Source organism: Oncorhynchus mykiss, chromosome 32 (genome assembly GCF_013265735.2).
Source record: "Oncorhynchus mykiss isolate Arlee chromosome 32, USDA_OmykA_1.1, whole genome shotgun sequence".
Classification (NCBI taxonomy): domain Eukaryota; kingdom Metazoa; phylum Chordata; class Actinopteri; order Salmoniformes; family Salmonidae; genus Oncorhynchus; species Oncorhynchus mykiss.
The window spans coordinates 7,664,794-7,686,558 of record NC_050572.1 but is presented as its reverse complement, the minus strand read 5'-3'; positions in this window follow the sequence as shown (position 1 = coordinate 7,686,558).

The window sequence follows — 21,765 nt, the reverse complement described above, 5'->3', positions numbered from 1 at the left end:
TCTCTCTCCCTCTCCTCTCTCCCTCTCCTCTCTCCCTCTCCTCTCTCTCACCTATGTCAACACCTATGTCAACAACTTCTATGGCATGGACAATTACAAATGTAGGATCGTAATTTGAGCCAGTTTTCTACAGCAGGAAAATAATCCTGTAGCAACAGGAACTAGGAATGAATTATTATGTGGATTATAATTAATGGACATTTTTGTCAAGTCTAAAATGTCAAAGTGCATGTTACAAACTTCAGAAGACGTTTAAAAACCTCAAACACACTACAGGTTTTACATTTTCTTCATTATCCTAGGATCCTACATTATCCTGCAACAAGGTGATCAAATTAAGATCCTACATCTGTATCGTCTCTGACATCAGAGACCGAGGTCACACCTGGACTTAACTGGGAAACACAGAGAAAATGTGGTTCAGATGTCAAAAGATGGAAGCAGAGATAGGGAGGGAGTGGGAGAGATGGAGATAGGTAACATGTCATTCTCCACCCCCCCCCCCCCCCCCCCCCCCCCAAAAAAAAAAAGATCCATCCCTCTCTTTCCTGGGCTGGACTGGACAGCATGGACAGACGCACCCAGGGTGACCTCAGCCAGCATGTCCCTCTAATCCTGATCAGCCATGTCTAGACCACTCATTACTGTATAATCAGTGACGGAGGGAAGAGAGAGGGAGGGAGAGGAGAGCAGAGGAGGAGAGGAGGGGAGGAAGAGAAGAGAAGAGAAGAGAGGAGAGGAGGAGAGGAGGAGGAGAGGAGGAGAGGAGGAGAGGAGGAGGAGAAGAGAGGTGGAGAGGAGGAAAGGAGAGGAGGAGAAGAGAGGAGGAGAGGAGAGGAGGAGAGAAGGATAGGAGGAGAGGAGGGGAGGAGGAGAGGAGAGGAGAGGAGGAGAGGAGGAGAGGAGGGGAGGGGAGTAGAGGAGGGGAAGAGAGGAGGAGAGGAGGAGGAGAGGAGGAGGAGAAGAGAGGAGGAGAGGAGGAAAGGAGAGGAGGAGAAGAGAGGAGGAGAGGAGAGGAGACGAGAAGGATAGGAGGAGAGGAGGAGAGGAAGAGAGGCGAGGAGGAGAAGAGGAGACCATAGGAAGATAAGAGAGGAGAGGAGAGGAGAGGAGAGGAGAGGAGAGGAGAGGAGAGGAGAGGAGAGGAGAGGAGAGGAGAGGAGGAGTTTAAGGAACATGAGTTAATGTGCTAACTGTTGTAGAGACATGTTGGGTACTACAGTCACAGACCAGCTATAGGCCATGTAGAGACCAGTGGAGGCTCCTCAGAGGAGGAAGTGGATGACCATCCTCCTCAGTGAATTTCACAAAAATATAAATATTAAAACATTTGAAAAGTTATCATTTTTAGTTAAATCTATACTAAATATACTCACATGTAACCAACTAATGGATTAAAACAATACTATTTTGCAAAAAGGTCTACAGTAGCCTCATCGGCACTCTGTAGGGTAGCACCATGGTGTAACCGGAGGACGCTAGCTTCCATCCTCCTCTGGGTACATTGACTTCAATACAAAACCTATGAGGCTCATGGTTCTCACCCCCTTCCATAGACTTAGACAGTGATTATGACAACTTTTTGAGGACGCCCTCCAGCCTATCAGAGCTCATGCAGCATAAACTGACATGTTGTCCACCCAATCAAATGATCCAAGAATAAAGAACGCATAAGCTACAGCTATCTAGCTAACTAGCTAGCACTACAGTGCATCAAATGTGGAGAGTAGTTGACTCAAAGAGAGAGAAAGAAAATAGTTTAACAGTTTTATTTTCTTCAAAAATGAAGGAGAAGCAAGAGACAAGAGGTTGTTATTTTTTTCCCTTTCAGTTTCACTTACTTAGCAAATGCAACTAGCTAGTTTAGCCTACTGACACACCCTGCTCAAATAGAGGGATGCTATGTTAGCTAGCTGGCTATAACAGAGGGATGCTATGTTAGCTAGCCGGCTATGACAGAGGGATGCTATGTTAGCTAGCTGGCTATGACAGAGTGATGCTATGTTAGCTAGCTGGCTATGACAGAGGGATGCTATGTTAGCTAGCTGGCTATGACAGAGGGATGCTATGTTATCTAGCTGGCTATGACAGAGGGATGCTATGTTAGCTAGCCGGCTATGACAGAGGGATGCTATGTTAGCTAGCCAGCTATGACTATCCAACACAACACTAGAGATCTTCCAAGTAATGGTGGTGTAATGCTTTCGGTTTTACAAATGTACTGATATTTACTTCTGACCTGTTACACCCTCGACAACCACTGTGATTATTATTATTTGACCCTGCTGGTCATTTATGAACATTTGAACATCTTGGCCATGTTCTGTTATAATCTCCACCTGGCACAATTAGAAGAGGACTGGCCACCCCACATAGCCAGGTTCCTCTCTAGCTTTCTTCCTAGGTTTTGGCCTTTCTAGGGAGTTTTTCCTAGCCACCGTGCTTCTACACCTGCATTGCTTGCTGCTTGGGGTTTTAGGTTGGGTTTCTGTACAGCACTTTGTGACATCAGCTGATGTTAGAAGGGCTTTATAAATAAATTTGATTGATTGATTAATATTGCCACCGGGACCCACCAGTGGAAGTGCTAAACTGCTTACTGACTATACACTGGGGCTCCCGAGTGGCACAACAGTCTAAGGCACTGCACCTCAGTGCGAGAGACGTCATAACAGACCCTAATTCGATTCCAAGCTGAATCACAACCGCCCATGATTGGGAGTCCCATAGGGCGGCGCACAATTGACCCAGTGTCACCAGGGTTAGGGTTCGGCCGGGGTAGGCCGTCATTGTAAATAAGAATTTGTTAAATAATGGTTAAATAAATATGTATATTTTTAAATGTTAGTGCATGATTGTAGCAGGTTTACTAGCGAGTTCTATTAGCTTTGTTGACTAGGACGTTACTTTGGTTAATATGGTGAAAACGACGTAGGCTGTGTGTAGCGGTTATGATATGGTTTGGCTTGGAGAGGTTTTTTTCCGCCTGGTCACATACAGCTGATTGTGTTGTGCAGTAAAGTCCACAAACGAAGAGAAAATGTGAGAAGAGGAGGAGAGTGCACAAATGAGAGAAGGAATACAATGTGGCTGCTATGAAAGTGAACTGTGATCAGGGGTGTATTCATTCATGTTGAAAAACGTTTCTTAAACGCAAGCAAACGGAACTAAAGTCTCATTTGCAACTGTTGGACTAATGATTACACCCTGGGTCAGCTAGATGCAGGCAAGAGTGTACAAGGTGGTATTGAATGTGTCACTGTCTGTCACCTCAAAATGTGTCTCTCGACTTGTGTGCACCTACGTTGTAAACTTTCAATTCATAGACTAGGTTGTAACAACCTCATGATGGGTATAGAGACAATTAGAGTATCATGCAGTAACCTAAACCTGTCACTGTTACATTGAACTGGGTGAACATGAATGACAGTAACCTAAACCTATCACTGTTACGTTGAACTGGGTGAATATGAATGACAGTAACCTAAACCTATCACTGTTACGTTGAACTGGGTGAATGGAATATGAATGACAGTAACCTAAACCTGTCACTGTTACATTGAACTGGGTGAACATGAATGACAGTAACCTAAACCTATCACTGTTACGTTGAACTGGGTGAATGGAATATGAATGACAGTAACCTAAACCTATCACTGTTACATTGAACTGGGTGAATATGAATGACAGTAACCTAAACCTATGGATGATACATTGAACTGGGTGAATGGAATATGAATGACAGTAACCTAAACCTACCACTGTTACATTGAACTGGGTGAATATGAATGACAGTAACCTAAACCTGTCACTGTTACATTGAACTGGGTGAATATGAATGACAGTAACCTAAACCTGTCACTGTTACATTGAACTGGGTGAATATGAATGACAGTAACCTAAACCTGTCACTGTTACATTGAACTGGGTGAATGACAGTAACCTAAACCAATCACTGTTACATTGAACTGGGTGAATGGAATATGATGGACAGTCATCCAATATGCTGTAACAGAAATACGGCCATGAACAAAAAAATATTGTCACTCCTCATCACAAATGGCACAGCCAATGGTAGAGATGTGTTAGAGACGACAGTCACACAGTCACATAACAGCTATAGGATACATGATGACAGTGGTCTCATGAAGAATTAGATACACACTGGGGGAGTCTCAGTAGGTGGCGTTACACACTGGGGGAGTCTCAGTAGGTGTGGTTACACACTGGGGGAATCTCAGTAGGTGTGGTTACACACTGGGGGAATCTCAGTAGATGTGGTTACACACTGGGGGAATCTCAGTAGGTGTGGTTACACACTGGGGGAATCTCAGTAGATGTGGTTACACACTGGGGGAATCTCAGTAGGTGTGGTTACACACTGGGGGAATCTCAGTGGGCCTAGTCCAACACTGGGTGAATCTCAGTGGGTTTAGTTACACACTGGGGGAATCTCAGTGGGCCTAGTTCGACACTGGGTGAATCTCAGTGGGTTTAGTTACACACTGGGGGAATCTCAGTGGGCCTAGTTCGACACTGGGTGAATCTCAGTGGGCCTAGTTCGACACTGGGTGAATCTCAGTGGGTTTAGTTACACACTGGGGGAATCTCAGTGGGCCTAGTTCGACACTGGGTGAATCTCAGTGGGTTTAGTTACACACTGGGGGAATCTCAGTGGGCCTAGTTCGACACTGGGTGAATCTCAGTGGGTTTAGTTACACACTGGGGGAATCTCAGTGGGTTTAGTTACACTCTGGGGGAATCTCAGTGGGCCTAATTCGACACTAGGTGAATCTCAGTGGGTTTAGTTACACACTGGGGGAATCTCAGTGGGCCTACTTCGACACTGGGTGAATCTCAGTGGGTTTAATTACACACTGGGGGAATCTCAGTGGTTTTAGTTACACACTGGGGGAATCTCAGTGGGCCTAGTTCGACACTGGGTGAATCTCAACTGTATTTCCCTGGTTCCTTGTGTCCTCTATCCTCACATCCTTCTCACCACACATTGGAAGAAAGGACGCAAGAAATGAGAATGCAAGAAATCAAGGGCAGGAAATTGAGATTCTCCCGTTGCTTGGATACCATACACAGTATAGTAAATATAAACAGTGTAAATGAATGTACTGTTTTGAAAGTAGGTGTTACACATTAGCTTTAGATTCATTTTAGATTTGTCCGCATGACACGACTCACAGGAAATAGACCAGAACGCTCTCTTCCTGTGCTATAGTTCTGAGTGAGACTCTGCATCGTTTTATATATCTGTATATTTATCTCTCTCTCTCTCTCTCTCTCTCGTAGACTCGGGGTGCTTGGCCTACTGTAATAAGAGACTGTTGTAGTACATTTTTCATGTAAATGAACTGAGGAATTGAATGTAGACTTTTAGTAACTGTATAGAGATGGAAGCGTATTATCTCCGCTCTTGCGTAATTTAGCTCCAGAACTTAATTAAATATATTGATTGTTGTTTATTTATACCTGTTTATTTACGACTTGCTAATTGGTCTAACAGGTGGTCTGGTTTATAACGGAGGTGCAATTGGCTGTCTGGTCTGTATACAGTGTCTTAATTGGTCATCCGGTCTGTATACAGTGTCCTAATTGGTCATCCGGTCTGTATACAGTGTCAGTGTTTTTTTCTAGATATCAGGACAGCGATCACTCACCTCGGATTAGACAAAGAGCTTCTGGATATCAGGACAGCGATCACTCACCTCGGATTAGACAAAGAGCTTCTGGATATCAGGACAGCGATCACGCACCTCGGATTAGACAAAGAGCTTCTGGATATCAGGACAGCGATCACTCACCTCGGAATAGACAAAGAGCTTCTGGATATCAGGACAGCGATCACTCACCTCGGATTAGACAAAGAGCTTCTGGCCATCAGGACAGCGATCACTCACCTCGGATTAGACAAAGAGCTTCTGGATATCAGGACAGCGATCACTCACCTCGGATTAGACAAAGAGCTTCTGGATATCAGGACAGCGATCACGCACCTCGGATTAGACAAAGAGCTTCTGGATATCAGGACAGCGATCACTCACCTCGGAGTAGACAAAGAGCTTCTGGATATCAGGACAGCGATCACTCACCTCGGATTAGACAAAGAGCTTCTGGCCATCAGGACAGCGATCACTCACCTCGGATTAGACAAATAGCTTCTGAATATCAGGACAGCGATCACTCACCTCGGATTAGACAAAGAGCTTCTGGATATCAGGACAGCGATCACTCACCTCGGATTAGACAAAAGATTTGTTCAACAACAAGCAAGACTCACATGATGTTCTCCAAATACCCGACAGGGCCGACATCCCAGTTATTCGCAAGAGGTAGCGACGCAGGTACAGAGGACCAAGAACCGGATGCCTGGTCAGGACCCCCAGAACGTGACTAGGAAAACCGCTGTTACCGTGAATATCCTACCAACGGGACATCAAACTGTAATATCCTATGTTTCACGGAATCGTGGCTGAATGACGACATGGATATTCAGCTAGCGGGATATATGCACCGGCAGGATAGAACAGCATGAGGGGGGAGGCGGTCTGTGCATATTTGTAAACAACAGCTGGTTTACGAAATCTAAGGAAGTCTCTCGCCTGAAGTGTATGAGTGTATTTGGATAAATTTCCCGGCCAGAAAGTTCTCAGCTATATTTTTCGTGGCTGTTTATTTACCACCACAGAAAGATAGTGGCACTAAGACAGCACTCAGTCAGCTGTATAAGGAAATAAGCAAACAGGAAACCATTCACCCAGGGGCGGCACTCCTAATGGCCGGAGACTTTAATGCAGGGAAACTTAAATCAGTTCTACCAAATCTCTATCAACATGTTAAATGTGCATCCAGAAGGGAAAAAATTAGATATCACCTGTACTCCACACACAGAGACGCGTACAAAGCTCTCCTTCGCCCTCCATTTGGTAAATCTGACCATAACTCTAACCTCCTGATTTCTGCTCACAAACAAAAATTAAAGCAGGAAGCACCAGTGACTCGGTCTATAAAAAAAGTGGTCAGATGAAGCAGATGCTAAACTACAGGACTGTTTTGCACAGACTGGAATATGTTCCGGGATTCTTCCGATGACATTGAGGAATACACCACATCAATCACTGGCTTTATCAATAAGTGCATAGAGGACGTCGTCCCCACAGTGACTGTACGTACATACCCCAACCAGAAGCCATGGATTACAGACAACATTCGCACTGAGCTAAAGGGTAGAGCTGCCGCTTTCAAGGTGCGGGACTCTCTAGACCCTCGTCGAATGTGGAAGGGCTTGAAAACTACTACAGATTACAAAAGGAAACACAGCCGCGAGCTCCCCAGTGACACGAGCCTACCAGACGAGCTAAATCACTTCTATGCTCGCTTCGAGGCAAGAAATACTGAGGCATGCACGAGAGCATCAGCTGTTCCCATCGACTGTGTGATCACGCTCTCCGTAGCCCGACGTGAGTAAGACATTTAAACAGGTCAACATACACAAGGCTGCAGGGCCAGACAGATTACCAGGACTCCGGGCGTGTGCTGACCAACTGGCAGGTGTCTTCACTGACATTTTCAACATGTCCCTGATTGAGTCTGTAATACCAACATGTTTCAAGCAGACCACCATAGCCCCTGTGCCTAAGAACACAAAGGCAACCTGCCTAAATGACCACAGACCCGTAGCACTCACGTTCGTAGCCATGAAGTGCTTTGAAAGGCTGATATTGGCTCACATCAATACCATTATCCCAGAAACACTAGACCCACTTCAATTTGCATACCACCCAAAACGATCCACAGATGATGCAATCTCTATTGCACTCCACACTGCTCTTTCCCACCTGGACAAAAGGAACACCTATGTGAGAATGCTATTCATTGACTACAGCTCAGCGTTTAACACCATATTGCTCTAAAAGCGCATCACTAAGCTAAGGATCCTGGGACTAAACACCTCCCCCTGCAGCTGGATCCTGGACTTCCTGACGGGCCGCCCCCAGGTGATGAGGGCAGGTGGTAGCAACACATCTGCCACGCTGATCCTCAACACTGGAGCTCCCCAGGGGTGCGTGCTCAGTCCCCTCCTGTACTCCCTGTTCACTCACGACTGCATGGTCAGGCACGACTCCAACACCATCATTAAGTTTGCTGACGACACAACAGTGGTAGGCCTGATCACCGACAACGACGAGACAGCCTATAGGGAGGAGGTCAGAAACCTGGCTGGGTGGTACCAGAATAACAACCTATCCCTCAACGTAACCAAGACTAAGGAGATGATTGTGGACTACAGGAAAAGGGGCCCCGAGCACGCCCCCATTCTCATCGACGGGGCTGTAGTGGAGCAGGTTGAGAGCTTCAAGTTCCTTGGTGTCCACATCAACAACAAACTAGAATGGTCCAAACACACCAAGACAGTCGTGAAGAGGGCACGACAAAGCCTATTCCCCCTCAGGAGACTAAAAAGATTTGGCAAGGGTCCTGAGATCCTCAAAAGGTTCTACAGCTGCACCATCGAGAGCATCCTGACCGGTTGCATCACTGCCTAGTACGAACAAGTTGGTGCATATGGCCCAGTACATCACTGGGGTAAAGCTGCCTGCCATCCAGGACCTCTACACCAGGCGGTGTCAGAGGAAGGCCCTAAAAATTGTCAAAGACCCCGGCCACCCCAGTCATAAACTGTTCCCTCTACTACCGCATGGCAAGCGGTACCGGAGTGCCAAGTCTAGGACAAAAAGGCTCCTCAACTGTTTTTTCCCCCAAGCCATAAGACTCCTGAACAGGTAACCAAATGGCTACCCGGACTATTTGCATTGTGTGCCGCCCCCAACCCCTCTTTTTATGCTACTGCTACTCTCTGTTTATCATATATGCATAGTCACTTTAACTATACATTCATGTACATACCAATTGGCCCGACTGTCCAGTGCTCCCGCATATTGGCTAATCGGGCTATCTGCATTGTGTCCCACCACCCGCTAACCCCTCTTTTATGCTACTGCAACTCTCTGTTCATCATATATGCATAGTCACTTTAACCATAGCTACATGTACATACTACCTCAGTCATCCTGACTAACCGATGTCTGTATATAGACTTGCTACTGTTATTTTCAAATGTATTTTCACTGTTGTTTTATTCCTTTACTTACCCCCCCCCCCCCCCCCCCCCCCCCCCTAAGGTCTACTACACCTGTTGTATTCATTGCACGTGACAAATAAACTTTGATTTGATTTGTAATGTTTAAATGTGTTTATTTTTTTATAAATTTGCAAACATTTTTGCTTTGTCATCAGAAAGTATTGTGTGTAGATTGATGAAAAATTGGTGAAAAAATGATTTAATACATATTAGAATAAGGTTGTAACGTAACAAAATGTGGAAAAAGTCAAGTGGTCTGAATACTTTCCAAAGGAAACGTACACAGGGGGGAGGGGTCTACCGATTCTCTTCAACTGTCAATCACTCTGGCTTCTGGCCCACCCACAGACACAACGTACACACTGAGCCCCCAGGGGGGAGGGGTCTACCGATTCTCTTCAACTGTCAATCACTCTGGCTTCAGGCCCACACACAGACACAACGTACACACTGAGCCCCCAGGGGGAGGGGTCTACCGATTCTCTTCAACTGTCAATCACACTGGCTTCTGGCCCACCCACAGACACAACGTACACACTGAGCCCCCAGGGGGGAGGGGTCTACCGATTCTCTTCAACTGTCAATCACTCTGGCTTCTGGCCCACCCACAGACACACTGAGCCCCCAGGGGGAGGGGTCTACCGATTCTCTTCAACTGTCAATCACTCTGGCTTCTGGCCCACCCACAGACACACTGAGCCCCCGGAGGGGAGGGGTCTACCGATTATCTTCAACTGTCAATCACTCTGGGTTCTGGCCCACCCACAGACACAACGTACACACTGAGCCCCCAGGGGTGAGGGGTGTACCGATTCTCTTCAACTGTCAATCACTCTGGCTTCAGGCCCACCCATAGACACAACGTACACACTGAGCCCTCAGGGGGGAGGGGTCTATCGATTCTCTTCAACTGTCAATCACTCTGGCTTCTGGCCCACCCACAGACACACTGAGCCCCCAGGGGGAGGGGTCTATCGATTCTCTTCAACTGTCAATCACACTGGCTTCTAGCCCACCCACAGACACAACGTACACACTGAGCCCCCAGGGGGGAGGGGTCTACTGATTCTCTTCAACTGTCAATCACTCTGGCTTCTGGCCCACCCACAGACACACTGAGCCCCCAGGGGGAGGGGTCTACCGATTCTCTTCAACTGTCAATCACTCTGGCTTCTGGCCCACCCACAGACACACTGAGCCCCCGGGGGGGGGGGAGGGGTCTACCGATTATCTTCAACTGTCAATCACTCTGGGTTCTGGCCCACCCACAGACACAACGTACACACTGAGCCCCCAGGGGGGAGGGGTCTACCGATTCTCTTCAACTGTCAGTCACTCTGGCTTCAGGCCCACCCACAGACACAACGTACACACTGAGCCCTCAGGGGGGAGGGGTCTATCGATTCTCTTCAACTGTCAATCACTCTGGCTTCTGGCCCACCCACAGACACACTGAGCCCCCAGGGGGGAGGGGTCTATCGATTCTCTTCAACTGTCAATCACTCTGGCTTCTGGCCCACCCACAGACACACTGAGCCCTCAGGGGGGAGGGGTCTACCGATTCTCTTCAACTGTCAATCACTCTGGCTTCTGGCCCACCCACAGACACACTGAGCCTCTTGTCAACAATAGACCATCAGTGTAGCAGCCATGTTGTAAAATGAGGAAGTTTGTCAAAATAAAGAAACGTATTGATGTGCTGCAGATGGCCAGATAACATCACTACTGTGTATAGCAGTATTAGCCAAAAACAAATTCATCATTGTACAGTACTTCTTGTAAAAAATGTAGCCAACAATTGCTTACTTCTTGCAATATTTCTTACATTTGTCACAAATGCTTGTAAACAAATGGTACAACTGGGCCTAAATCCCCAATGCAAGCAGAGGCAGGAAGAAGTAAAAACTTGTATATAGCTGCATCGTTAATATAGTTTGGATTCTACTCATTGTCAAACAATCGTTACATCACAAATGGCACCCTTTTCCCTATATAGTGCACTACCTGGTCAAAAGTAGTGCACTAACTGGTCAAAAATAGTGCACTATATAGGAAATAGGGTCCCATTTGAGATGTAGCTCTTGTTAAACCTGGGACAATGATGTTGCAGGGGTTTGATGGCACAAGCGGGGATCTCAACCAACAGAGAGTAGCAGTCGTCCAGACGGGAGAGGACAAGTGTCTGGATTAGAACCAGTGCTGCTTCCTGTGTGAGGGAAGGCTGGTACTCTACGGATGTCGTAGAGCATGAACCTGCAGGAACTAGTCACTGCTTTGATGATTGCAGAAAACGACAGGGTGTTGTCCAGGGTCACGCCAAGGTTCTTTGTACTCTGGGAGGGGGACACCGTAGAGATGTGAGCTGTGATGGAGAGGTCTAGGAGCGGCCAGGCTTTCCCCGGGAGGAAGAACAACTCCGTCTTGTTAAGGTTGAGCTTGAGGTCGTTGGGCTGACATCCTAGTTGAGATATCTGCCAGGCACGCAGAGATTCATTTTGGGTGTCAGAAGGGTGAAGGAGAGAAGTATTAGACTGTCATCCTCATAGCAGTGATAGGAGAGACCATGTGAGATGTGACGGAGCTGAGTGACTTGGTTCATAGAGAGAAGATCAGTCTCGGTTGAGTGACCCGTCTTGAGGCCTGACTGGTTAAGGTCAAGAGGATAATTCTGAGAGAGATACACTACCGTTCAAAAGTTTGGGGTCACTGAGAAATGTCCTTGTTTTTGAAAGAAAAGCAATTTTTTTGGCCATTAAAATAACATCAAATTGATCAGAAATACAGTGTAGACATTGTTAATGTTGTAAATTATTATTGTAATTGGAAACGGCTGATTTTTTAATGGAATATCTACATAGGCGTACAGAGGCCCATTATCAGCAGCCCTCACTCCTGTGTTTCAATGCCACGTTGTGTTAGCTAATCCAAGTTTATCATTTTAAAAGGCTAATTGATCATTAAAAAAACAATTATGTTAGCACAGCTAAAAACTGTTTTTCTGATTAAAGAAGCAATACAACTGGCCTTCTTTAGACTAGTTGAGTGTCTGGAGCATCAGCATTTGTGGGTTCGATTACAGGCTCAAAATGGCCAGAAACAAAGACCTTTCTTCTGAAACTCGTCAGTCTATTCTTGTTCTGAGAAATGAACGCTATTCTATGCGAGAAATTGCAGAGAAGCTGAAGATCTCGTACAACGCTGTGTACTACTCCCTTCACAGAACAGCGCAAACTGGCTCTAACCAGAATAGAAACTGGCTCTAACAAGATATCGGTTTGTCTCTTTTTTTCACTATATATTTTACCTCTTGGTGATGTCATTTGGAAACACAATGTTAACTGTCATTGCTATGCGGATGACACACAGCTGTACATTTCGATGAAACATGGTGAAGGCCCAAAATTGCCCTCCCTGGAAGCCTGTGTTTCAGACAGGAAGTTGATGGCGGCACATGTTTTACTTTTAAACGCGGTCAAAACAGAGATGCTAGTTCTAGGTCTCAAGAAACAAAGTGCTATTCTGTTGGATCAGCTTGGCGTTACTCTGGGACCCTGATCTCTTTTTTGAAGAACATATCAAGAATATTGAAAGGACAGCTTTTTTCCATCTTCGTAACATTGCAAAAATCAGAAAAGTTTTGTCAAAAAATTTCGCAAAAAAACTAATCCATGTTTTTGTCACTTCTAGATTAGATGTTCTGCTCTCAGGCTACCCGGATATATCTAATTTTATTTGTCACATACACGTGTTTAGCAGATGTTCTTGCGGGTGTAAAGCACGATATAAACTTCCGTTAGTTCTAAACACGGCTGATAGAATTTTGACTAAATTGGCTTATTTTTAAGGCTAGGGCTGATTGCAATGTTTTACTGCTAACCAACAAAGCATTACATAGGCTTGCTCCTACCTATCTCTCCAATTTGGTCCTGCCGTACATACCTACACATACGCTACGGACACAAGACGCAGGCCTCCATATTGGCCCTAGAATTTCTAAGCAAACACCAGGAGACAGGGCTTTCTCTTGTATAGCTAATTTTTTATGGACTTGGTCTCGACCTTCAAGTCTTTACTGAAGACTCATCTCTTCAGTAGGTCCTATGATTGAGTGTAGTCTGGCCCAAGGGTGTGAAGGTGAACAGAAAGGCACTGGAGCGACGAACTGCCCTTGCTGTCTTTGCCTGGCCGGTTCACCTCTCTCCACTGGGATTCTCTGCCTCTGACCCTATTACGGGGGCAGGGTCACTGGCGTACTAGTGCTCTTCCATGCCGTCATTAGGAGGGGTGCATGACTTGAGTGGGTTGAGTCACTGACGTGATCTTCCATTTATACGGAGACTTGATTACACACAGGTGGGTTGTATTTATCATCATTAGTCATTTAGGTCAACATTGGATCATTCAGAGATCCTCACTGAACTTCTGGAGAGAGTTTGCTGCACTGAAAGTAAAGGGGCTGAATAATTTTGCACGCCCAATTTTTCAGTTTTTGATTTGTTAAAAAAGTTTGAAATATCCAATAAATGTCGTTCCACTTCATGATTGTGTCCCACTTGTTGTTGATTCTTCAAAAAAAAAATACAGTTTTATATCTTTATGTTTGAAGCCTGAAATGTGGCAAAAGGTCGCAAAGTTCAAGGGGGCCGAATACTTTCGCAAAGCACTGTAGATCTATTTATATTTATATATATAGAGAGAGAGATAGAGAGAGAGATATTGATATATTTATATATATAGAGAGAGAGAGAGATAGAGAGAGAGATATTGATATATTTCTATATATAGAGAGAGAGTTATAGATGTGTATATATAGAGAGAGAGTTATAGATGTATATATATAGAGAGAGAGTTATAGATGTATATATAGAGAGAGATAGTTATAGATGTATATAGAGAGAGAGAGTTATAGATGTATATATAGAGAGAGAGAGTTATAGATGTATATATATATAGAGAGAGAGTTATAGATGTATATATAGAGAGAGAGAGTTATAGATGTATATATAGAGAGAGAGAGTTATAGATGTATATATAGAGAGAGAGAGTTATAGATGTGTATATATAGAGAGAGAGAGTTATAGATGTGTATATATAGAGAGAGAATTATAGATGTATATATAGAGAGAGAGAGTTATAGATGTATATATAGAGAGAGATAGTTATAGATGTATATATAGAGAGAGAGAGTCATAGATGTATATATATAGAGAGAGAGTTATAGATGTATATATATAGAGAGTTATAGATGTATATATATAGAGAGTTATAGACGTATATATATAGAGAGTTATAGATGTATATATATAGAGAGAGTTATAGATGTATATATATAGAGAGTTATAGATGTATATATATAGAGAGTTATAGATGTATATATATAGAGAGTTATAGATGTATATATAAAGAGAGTTATAGATGTATATATATAGAGAGAGAGTTATAGATGCATATATATAGAGAGTTATAGATGTATATATATATAGAGAGAGAGAGAGAGAGTTATAGATGTATATATATAGAGAGAGTTATAGATGTATATATATAGAGAGTTATAGATGTATATATATAGAGAGTTATAGATGTATATATATAGAGAGTTATAGATGTATATATAGAGAGAGTTATAGATGTATATATATAGAGAGTTATAGATGTATATATATAGAGAGTTATAGATGTATATATATAGAGAGTTATAGATGTATATATAGAGAGAGAGTTATAGATGCATATATATAGAGAGTTATAGATGTATATATATATATATAGAGAGAGAGAGAGAGTTATAGATGTATATATATATAGAGAGTTATAGATGTATATATATAGAGAGTTATAGATGTATATATATAGAGAGTTATAGATGTATATATAGAGAGAGAGTTATAGATGCATATATATAGAGAGTTATAGATGTATATATATATATAGAGAGAGAGAGAGAGAGTTATAGATGTATATATATATAGAGAGTTATAGATGTATATATATATAGAGAGTTATAGATGTATATATAGAGAGAGTTATAGATGTATATATATAGAGAGTTATAGATGTATATATAGAGAGAGTTATAGATGTATATATAGAGAGAGTTATATATGTATATATATAGAGAGAGTTATAGATGTATATATATAGAGAGTTATAGATGTATATATATAGAGAGAGTTATAGATGTATATATATAGAGAGTTATAGATGTATATATAGAGAGAGTTATATATGTATATATATAGAGAGTTATAGATGTATATATAGAGAGAGTTATAGATGTATATATATAGAGAGTTATAGATGTATATATATAGAGAGTTATAGATGTATATAGAGAGAGAGTTATATATGTATATATATAGAGAGAGTTATAGATGTATATATAGAGAGAGAGTTATAGATGCATATATATAGAGAGTTATAGATGTATATATATATAGAGAGAGAGAGAGAGAGTTATAGATGTATATATATATAGAGAGTTATAGATGTATATATATAGAGAGTTATAGATGTATATATATAGAGAGTTATAGATGTATATATATAGAGAGTTATAGATGTATATATAGAGAGAGTTATAGATGTATATATAGAGAGAGTTATAGATGTATATATATAGAGAGTTATAGATGTATATATAGAGAGAGTTATATATGTATATATATAGAGAGTTATAGATGTATATATATAGAGAGTTATAGATGTATATATATAGAGAGTTATAGATGTATATATATATATATAGAGAGAGAGTTATAGATGTATATAGAGAGAGAGTTATAGATGTATATATAGAGAGAGAGTTATAGATGCATATATATAGAGAGTTATAGATGTATATATATATAGAGAGAGAGAGAGAGAGAGTTATAGATGTATATATATAGAGAGAGTTATAGATGTATATATAGAGGAAGAGAGTTATAGATGTATATATATAGAGAGTTATAGATGTATATATATAGAGAGTTATAGATGTATATATATATAGAGAGTTATAGATGTATATATATAGAGAGTTATAGATGTATATATAGAGAGTTATAGATGTATATATAATGAGAGAGTTATAGATGTATATACATAGAGAGTTATAGATGTATATATATAGAGAGTTATAGATGTATATATATAGAGAGTTATAGATGTATATATAGAGAGAGTTATAGATGTATATATATAGAGAGTTATAGATGTATATATATATATAGAGAGAGAGAGTTATAGATGTATATATATAGAGAGTTATAGATGTATATATATAGAGAGTTATAGATGTATATATATAGAGAGTTATAGATGTATATATATAGAGAGTTATAGATGTATATATAGAGAGAGTTATAGATGTATATATAGAGAGAGTTATAGATGTATATATATAGAGAGTTATAGATGTATATATATAGAGAGTTATAGATGTATATATAGAGAGAGTTATAGATGTATATATATAGAGAGTTATAGATGTATATATAGAGAGAGTTATAGATGTATATATAGAGAGAGTTCTAGATGTATATATATAGAGAGTTATAGATGTATATATATAGAGAGTTATAGATGTATATATATAGAGAGTTATAGATGTATATATATAGAGAGTTATAGATGTATATATAGAGAGAGTTATAGATGTATATATATAGAGAGTTATAGATGTATATATATAGAGAGTTATAGATGTATATATAGAGAGAGTTATAGATGTATATATATAGAGAGAGTTATAGATGTATATATAGAGAGAGTTATAGATGTATATATATAGAGAGAGTTATAGATGTATATATATAGAGAGAGTTATAGATGTATATATAGAGAGAGTTATAGATGTATATATATATAGAGAGTTATAGATGTATATATATAGAGAGAGAGTCAAAGATGTATATATATAGAGAGAGAGTTATAGATGTATATATATAGAGAGAGAGTTATAGATGTATATATATAGAGAGTTATAGATGTATATATATAGAGAGTTATAGATGTATATATATATATAGAGAGAGAGAGTTATAGATGTATATAGAGAGAGAGTTATAGATGTATATATAGAGAGAGAGTTATAGATGCATATATATAGAGAGTTATAGATGTATATATATAGAGACAGTTATAGATGTATATATATAGAGAGTTATAGATGTATATATAGAGAGAGTTATATATGTATATATATAGAGAGTTATAGATGTATATATAGAGAGAGTTATAGATGTATATATATAGAGAGTTATAGATGTATATATATAGAGAGTTATAGATGTATATAGAGAGAGAGTTATATATGTATATATATAGAGAGAGTTATAGATGTATATATAGAGAGAGAGTTATAGATGCATATATATAGAGAGTTATAGATGTATATATATATATAGAGAGAGAGAGAGAGAGTTATAGATGTATATATATATAGAGAGTTATAGATGTATATATATAGAGAGTTATAGATGTATATATATAGAGAGTTATAGATGTATATATATAGAGAGTTATAGATGTATATATAGAGAGAGTTATAGATGTATATATAGAGAGAGTTATAGATGTATATATATAGAGAGTTATAGATGTATATATAGAGAGAGTTATATATGTATATATATAGAGAGTTATAGATGTATATATAGAGAGAGTTATAGATGTATATATATAGAGAGTTATAGATGTATATATATATATAGAGAGAGAGAGTTATAGATGTATATAGAGAGAGAGTTATAGATGTATATATAGAGAGAGAGTTATAGATGCATATATATAGAGAGTTATAGATGTATATATATATAGAGAGAGAGAGAGAGAGAGTTATAGATGTATATATATAGAGAGAGTTATAGATGTATATATAGAGGAAGAGAGTTATAGATGTATATATATAGAGAGTTATAGATGTATATATATAGAGAGTTATAGATGTATATATATATAGAGAGTTATAGATGTATATATATAGAGAGTTATAGATGTATATATATAGAGAGTTATAGATGTATATATAATGAGAGAGTTATAGATGTATATACATAGAGAGTTATAGATGTATATATATAGAGAGTTATAGATGTATATATATAGAGAGTTATAGATGTATATATAGAGAGAGTTATAGATGTATATATATAGAGAGTTATAGATGTATATATATATAGAGAGAGAGAGAGTTATAGATGTATATATATAGAGAGTTATAGATGTATATATATAGAGAGTTATAGATGTATATATATAGAGAGTTATAGATGTATATATATAGAGAGTTATAGATGTATATATAGAGAGAGTTATAGATGTATATATAGAGAGAGTTATAGATGTATATATATAGAGAGTTATAGATGTATATATATAGAGAGTTATAGATGTATATATAGAGAGAGTTATAGATGTATATATATAGAGAGTTATAGATGTATATATAGAGAGAGTTATAGATGTATATATAGAGAGAGTTATAGATGTATATATATAGAGAGTTATAGATGTATATATATAGAGAGTTATAGATGTATATATATAGAGAGTTATAGATGTATATATATAGAGAGTTATAGATGTATATATAGAGAGAGTTATAGATGTATATATATAGAGAGTTATAGATGTATATATATAGAGAGTTATAGATGTATATATAGAGAGAGTTATAGATGTATATATATAGAGAGAGTTATAGATGTATATATAGAGAGAGTTATAGATGTATATATATAGAGAGAGTTATAGATGTATATATATAGAGAGAGTTATAGATGTATATATAGAGAGAGTTATAGATGTATATATATATAGAGAGTTATAGATGTATATATATAGAGAGAGAGTCAAAGATGTATATATATAGAGAGAGAGTTATAGATGTATATATATAGAGAGAGAGTTATAGATGTATATATATAGAGAGTTATAGATGTATATATATAGAGAGTTATAGATGTATATATATATAGAGAGAGAGAGTTATAGATGTATATAGAGAGAGAGTTATAGATGTATATATAGAGAGAGAGTTATAGATGCATATATATAGAGAGTTATAGATGTATATATATATATATATAGAGAGAGAGAGAGAGTTATAGATGTATATATATAGAGAGAGTTATAGATGTATATATAGAGGAAGAGAGTTATAGATGTATATATAAAGAGAGTTATAGATGTATATATATATAGAGAGTTATAGATGTATATATATAGAGAGAGTTATAGATGTATATATAGAGAGAGTTATAGATGTATATATATATAGAGAGTTATAGATGTATATATATAGAGAGAGAGTCATAGATGTATATATATAGAGAGAGAGTTATAGATGTATATATATAGAGAGAGAGTTATAGATGTATATATATAGAGAGTTATAGATGTATATATATAGAGAGTTATAGATGTATATATATAGAGAGTTATAGATGTATATATATAGAGAGTTATAGATGTATATATATAGAGAGTTATAGATGTATATATATAGAGAGTTATAGATGTATATATAAAGAGAGAGTTATAGATGTATATATATAGAGAGTTATAGATGTATATATATATAGAGAGTTATAGATGTATATATATAGAGAGTTATAGATGTATATATAGAGAGAGAGTTATAGATGTATATATATAGAGAGTTATAGATGTATATATATAGAGAGTTATAGATGTATATATAGAGAGAGAGTTATAGATATATATATATAGAGAGTTATAGATGTATATATATAGAGAGTTATAGATGTATATATATAGAGAGTTATAGATGTATATATATAGAGAGAGAGTTATAGATGTATATATATAGAGAGTTATAGATGTATATATATAGAGAGTTATAGATGTATATATATAGAGAGAGTTATAGATGTATATATAGAGGAAGCTACTTGTTGTTATTTTCTGTGTCTTGAACATAATGCTTCATTTTACACACAGTGTGTTACAGTAGGACAGGAGACATACAAGCTAAGCAACACACACACACACACACACACACGCACACACACACACACACACACACACACACACACACACACACACACACACACACACACACACACACACACACACACACGCACACACGCACACACACACACACACACACACACACGCACACACACACACACACACACACTTGTCTGAACCTCAGGCATTCAACTTCCAGAGGCAGGCAGAGAGTGTCCATTTGTACAGAATTAGGTCAACAGTTTCTCCTTTACGCTCCACCCCTACCTCCCTCCCTCTATCTCTCTCACTCGCTCTCTCCATCTCTCTCTCCTTTTCTCGCTTGTCTTCTTAGGGACTTAATTACAAATTCTCTTTTAGTTTATATAACCAGCAGTAGACTGAGCGAGATGCACACAGACACACACACACACACACACACACACACACACACACACACACACACACACACACACACACACACACACACACACACACACGCATACACACACACACACACAAAGAAAGAGAGAGAGACTTTACACAGAATAGTAGTTTTAATTCTCTGTGTTTCAACAAAGGTTTCATGTCTTTTTCAAACCAGGTTTAAACCTTGATCCACAGCACATATCTATGTAGTCCACTACAGCCCATTCCATACCTGGCAGAGCCATACCAACCAACCAGAACTAGGATGGTTGTGGTTTGTACTACAGCCCATTCTCCCATCCGAGGCCGTGGCAGAGCCATGCCAACCAACCAGAACTAGGATGGTTGTAGTTTGTACAACAGCCCATCCTCCCATCCGAGGACCTGGCAGACATATGCCAACCAACCAGAACTAGGATGGTTGTAGTTTGTACTACAGCCCATCCTCCCATCCGAGGCCCTGGCAGAGCCATGCCAACCAACCAGAACTAGGATGGTTGTGGTTTGTACTACAGCCCATCCTCCCATCCGAGGCCCTGGCAGAGCTATGCCAACCAACCAGAACTAGGATGTTTTTGGTTTGTACTACAGCCCATCCTCCCATCCGAGGCCCTGGCAGAGCTATGCCAACCAACCAGAACTAGGATGGTTGTGGTTTGTACTACAGCCCATCCTCCCATCCGAGGCCCTGGCAGAGCTATGCCAACCAACCAGAACTAGGATGGTTGTGGTTTGTACTACAGCCCATCCTCCCATCCGAGGCCCTGGCAGAGCTATGCCAACCAACCAGAACTAGGATGGTTGTGGTTTGTACTACAGCCCATCCTCCCATCCGAGGCCCTGGCAGAGCCATGCCAACCAACCAGAACTAGGATGGTTGTAGTTTGTACTACAGCCCATCCTCCCATCCGAGGCCCTGGCAGAGCCATACCAACCAACCAGAACTAGGATGGTTTTGGTTTGTACTACAGCCCATCCTCCCATCCGAGGCCGTGGCAGAGCCATACCAACCAACCAGAACTAGGATGGTTGTGGTTTGTACTACAGCCCATCCTCCCATCCGAGGCCCTGGCAGAGCCATACCAACCAACCAGAACTAGGATGGTTGTGGTTTGTACTACAGCCCATCCTCCCATCCGAGGCCCTGGCAGAGCTATGCCAACCAACCAGAACTAGGATGGTTTTGGTTTGTACTACAGCCCATCCTCCCATTCGAGGCCCTGGCAGAG